Here is a 5,561-nt window from a genome sequence, read left to right as displayed (position 1 = left end):
AGGGGAGGCCTCCCATTGATATCATCCAACCGCCATATCAAGTTGTAGTAAGACTAGGCACACCTTCTATTGAGGCTAGACAAGATAGTCCAGGGGAAAAGAATCCAAAGTTGATCAATAGTCAAAGACAGCCAGTGCTCCTGTTTTAGGAGTTCCACATGAAGACAGAGCTGAACAAATCTTACACATGTGCAAAAAGTCTACGTCCATCCATGCATGCTCTAAAGCTGGCAGTTTAGTTTCTTTCAATGAGACCCTATGGGTACAGGTTAGTTGATCCTGTAGGTTTTCTCATGGTATCTGTGACCTCTCTGGCTCCTTCAGTTCTTCCTCTCCATCTTCCACAGCATTCCTCAAGTTCGTCTTAAGGTTTGGTTGTGAGTCTCTGCATCTGAGTCCAGCAGTTACTTGGTGATGCCTCTCTGGTGACAGTTATGCTAGGCTTTTGTCATGTTTGTCTTTCTGGGTATGGGAAGCCACTTTCAGGATGATGTTTTCTAGTTCCATTCATTTGCCTGCAAATTTCATGATGTCATTAATTTTTAAGATATCAGTGTACACATTTTATTTATAGTTTTGTACACTGATTTAATATAGATAGGACTGCTTTTCTACTTGAGTCATTGTAACCAAAGAAAAATAACCTATAATACAAAGTGTAAACTATAGCATAATGACACAAAAACACACATACTAATTCTAGGAAGGAATGTAATTATAGTGTTACATTTTTACAGTCCACACAGACCCCTGATTTGAATGAAATTCATAAATTTGTAGCAAAGCTTTGTAGTTTCAAAAATGTTACCAAAGAATGCACAAATTTAATATTTATTCCAACTTTCTGTCATATTCCTGGATTCTTTACCAATGTAAAGAATGGAGAAAAAAACAAAAACAAAGAAAAACTGAAATCAGAATCACTAATGTTATTAAGGAGTAAAGCAAATAAATTAACATTTAACAACCATCAGCAAATAGACAGCAAAGACAATGCTGTGACAAGAAACAGAAGGTTGCTAGAAAGCTGTACTCAGACCCTCATACCAGCAAAATCCTCTCCTGCACTGAATAGAACAAAACTAGATCTTTTCCTATTAAGGTGATAGAGATGCAACTTCTTTTATGAATACTGTGGAAGGGCAAATGTATGCATCATGGTAATTCAAACCAGCTGTTACAGAGTGGGCCCAGAACATATCTGTGTGTTCTGGGGTGATGTATACTGTAATTCTTTGATTAGGATAGTGGACACACTAGTTAAACTTGGGGATGGGAGAAGAGAATGAACACAGGAGTACAAGACAAAGGTGAATGAGACTTCTCTTGTAACCTAGCATCATGTGGATGGAATCAATTTCTGGTGTAGTCCACTCTGCTTCGATGAGGTGTTGGCTCAGCTCTCAATCTCAATGATGTGTGATGCAGTCTACAGCGAGAATACTCAAAATGTGTCCTCTTAAACAACAAGCCTAATTTTAGTGGTGGAGCTGCTCTTTGTAGCTGTGTTTACATGGGTCTGATCATTAATCGCTATCTTCAGAGGAAGTTCTAACTTTTCCTTGCATACTCTCCCTATGTGTGTGATTGCATCCCTGTTTTCACATTCAGTAGTTCATATTGCTATCTTTTCATCTTTAGCTTTAACATTAACAACAGCTCCACATAGAACATCAGAAGATTCTCCAAAAAGGAACAGCAGTATCCCTAGCGAAACATGGTTGAGGTCACTTCCTCCCTGCTGCTTAATCAATGTAATTAACCATCATCTTTATCATCTACTGTTTTCCTCATCTTCCACACAGGCTAAATACCATCCTTAAAAAGTGAGTAGTCACAGTTGGTAGTGGATATGGTAATCTTAGAGATCAATCTGATGTTTGTTTAGGACTGAATTTGTGGATAGATATTGTATAAATGTAATTTGTCACAGAATATTTTGTTTTCTCCATCTGTGATAATTGAAAGTTTTGCTGGGTATTAGTAGTCTGGGTTGATCTCTGTTTTCTCCTACAGTCTGAAAGACATCTGTCCAGCCCCTTTCTGTCTTTGAGAATCTCTGTTGACAAGTCATGTGTAATTCTAATAGGTCTGCCTTTATATGTTACTTGGCCATTTTTTCCTGCTTTTAATTTCTAAGTTCTGTACGTTTGGTGTTTAGATTATTATGTGGCAAAGGGATTTTGCTTTCTGGTCCAATTTGTTTGGTATTTTCTAGGCTTCTACCCTTTTAGGCATCTCTTTCTTTAAGTTACATGATTTTTTACTTTCCATTTATATTTATTTTTATATAAAAGCCATTCAGTTTATTTACAATATTGTACATTAAAGGAATATGTTCGAAGATCACACAGAAAGTTCACAAAGCTATACATGAAATACATACTGAGAGGCTCTTACAAAATGTAGGACAGAGTTTGGAAGACTGTTATGGTTGGTGAATATTATGCAACCATTAGCTAGAAATAAGACAAAACATGCAAGTCAGTAGAATTTCAAGAAATTAAAGGCTAAAAACATTTAGCTAATAGCTAAGTTATCATATAGTTGAACAACTACCATGTAAGAATGGGAATTTATAAAACAGGTCAGTTTTTAAAAGTTCTCCATGAATAATAGGCTTTCAGTAATTTCATATAAAGGTCTTCAGAAGTTATTTTTCAAATTATTTCCAGGACTGAACTACATTATCAGTAGATGTATATATTAAAACAATAGCTTTTGTATAATTATTTATTGTATTTTAAGGAAGTCTCAATTTTTCACCTTGGGAACAAAGGTAAGAAGAAAGTCAATCAGTTAACTTAGAATGGAAGAAAAGCTCTTGGTAGGAGCAAATTGCCAACATAGAAAATAAAGAGTCCAGGAAGTAGAGAAGGACAAAATTCTAATAGCTGGACTGTAAAAATTCCAGCGTAAACTTTAGACGTGCTCAATTAAAGATGTCCTTTGATGCAGTACCTCCCCACTGACAGTTCTGACAATGTCTCGGATGTGTTATTGGCTGCAACCACATCTCCTTCAGTGTTTACTGTTTTGGCTGAAAGACATTAATCAGATTGGGCCAACGGGTAAGTTGTGTTCTGTCCATAGTCAACATACTGGTATCTCTCCTGAGATATCTGCTCAGAGTGTCCAAAGTATGCTGTTGTTACAATACCTTGCATCTTAAGTACTATGCTGTGTACTTTCATGGAAACTAGTGTACAGAAATCGTATATGTAACTCATTTACTCTGCATTAACTGTTGGTACTGTGTAATCAATGTGCTTGACATTAAGTGGGCCATTATTAGTTACATTGTTTTTTTTTAATATTTTGATTAGAAATATTTCTTTACTTACATTTCAAACATTATTCCTCTTCCCAGTTTTCTGCCCACAAGCCCCTATTCCCTCCCATCCCCCTTCCCCATACAGGTATTCCCCCTATACATACCCCTTATTCCCCCCTCCCCATATTCCACTGCACTGGGGGTCCAAACTTGGTAGGATAAAGGGCTTCCCCTTGCACTGATGCCACAATAAGCCTATTCTCTGCTACATATGCAGTTGGAGCCCTGGGATAGTCCAGGTATAGTCTTTTGGTGGTGGGTTAGTTGCTAGAAGCTCTGGTTGGTTGGCATTGTTGTTCTTATGGGGTACCAAGCCCCTTCAGCTCTTTCAATCCTTCCTCTAATTCCCCTAAATGGGGTCCTGTTCTCAGTTCAGTGATTTGCTGCTAGCACTGACCTCTGTGTTGGATATGCTCTGGATGTATCTCCCAGGAGAGATCTATATCCCATCCCTCTCAGCATGCCTTCTTTAGTTTCATCAATCTTTTGATTTAGTTTTGGTGACTGTATGTATATGGACCACATGTGGGTCAGACTCTGAATGGCTATTCGTTGAGTTGCTGCTCTAAATGTGGCTTCCATATCCCCTCCTATGGATATTTTTCCCCTTAAGAATGAGTGGGAGCGCCAGTTTTAAAGGAGACAGGTAGGTTCACCAATGTCCTACAAAGACTTGCTTTTAAGATTTAGTCATGTCATGGGGTTTTGATCTATTACCATGTTATCCTGTCTAAAGGTCAAATGGTTGGACTGGGGAAGTGGCCTAGCTGGAAAACTGTCTTGCGTAAGGCCCGCTGTGGTCATCTCTTAATGACTCTAGACCTGAGGAGACAGATCACAGGAGGTCACCTTGGTGAGTCAGAGATGAGAGAGAGATACCATGAGAGAATGACACAGACGAGGTGCCTGAAGAATGGTCCCTGAGGTTGTCCTCTAGCCTTTCACACATGCACGCCTACATACAAAGCTCAACTGTCCTAGTCTAAGTTGGCGCCTGAATCTTGACATAACCCAAAGGGGTTCTGATTTCTTCACAACTGATTATTACAAAATTCTTCAGACTTATCTTGATAAGTCATCTCATCTAGATTTTGTAATTTCTCCAATCGACCATATACATAGATAGATAGATAGATAGATAGATAGATAGATAGATAGATAGATAGATAGATAGAGATAGATAAAGATTCTTCAGGGGTTAAAGGCCTGGGAGCCTGGAGGTATAACTCAATTGGCAGAATATCTAACATGCATGAAGCCTTGGGTTCCATCTCCAGGACCCCAGAAACAGGACATGATAGCACACATCTGTAATCTGAATATTCAGGAAGTCGAGGCAGTAGGTTTACAAGTTCAAAGTCATCCACAGCTACATAGTGAGTGGCTTTGAGGCCAGAAGGGATTAAGTAAGACCCCCACCTCCAGAAAAAAATAAAGATATTTCAGGACCTCAGTCTTAACATCTAGAATACCACTGATGGAGATACTGTTTCTAGGCCTCTTCGTGTGGCCGTGCTGGGAATACGTTTAACAGATGAAAAATCTCACATATTCACATCACCACTTCCCACTCCACTTCAGTACTGCGTGCAGTCACTGTTGGTTGCTGGTTGGTTGGTTGGTTGGATTTTTGAAACAGGGCCTCTCATGTCCTCAGGCTGCCTTCAAACTTCCTATCCTCAAAGCTTAGGATCTTATTCAGTGTTATAGCATTTCCCTGGCATGCTTAAGGCACTGGGTTTGATTCTTAGGACCAGCAAAACATTTTAAAATGATAACAAAGTTTCAACAGGGCTGGCAAGATGGTTTAGCAGGTAAAGGTGCTTGCCATGTAAGCCTGGTGATCTAGATTCCTCAATACCCGAAAGACAATGGAAGGACAAAATCAACTCCACAAAGTCGTCATCCGAGCTCAGCATGCTCGCCACTGCGTGTACACACATGTACACAAATGTGTACACATCTACACACATGTACACACACACACACACACACACACACACACACACACACACACACACACAAAACCTTTTTAAATGTTATTTAATGCTATTTAAGGTTCCTGAGCATGGGTGAGGCTCATCACCTGCTAAGTTTCACCATAAGACAGTGTCATAACAAGCTGACTTTTCTCCTGGAATCATTTCAAATAAATTTCCCAACCTCTGCCAGGAAGGTAGTGTATGTTTGGCTGTGTTTTTGAAGAACAAAGCTAGGCAGTACCACA

The 5,561-nt window shown here is 39.1% G+C and overlaps 1 pseudogene; it reads right to left on the bottom strand.

Moving 5' to 3' along the window:
* Positions 1-1,158: 1,158 nt before the first annotated feature.
* Eif4e-ps1 (eukaryotic translation initiation factor 4E, pseudogene 1) lies at positions 1,159-5,253 on the bottom strand (annotated as a pseudogene).
* Positions 5,254-5,561: the final 308 nt, after the last annotated feature.

The sequence above is a fragment of the Rattus norvegicus genome, chromosome 4 (assembly GCF_036323735.1).
Source record: "Rattus norvegicus strain BN/NHsdMcwi chromosome 4, GRCr8, whole genome shotgun sequence".
NCBI lineage: Eukaryota > Metazoa > Chordata > Mammalia > Rodentia > Muridae > Rattus > Rattus norvegicus.
The sequence above is the reverse complement of the archived record's forward strand: the minus strand, read 5'-3'. Positions and strand labels throughout refer to the sequence as shown.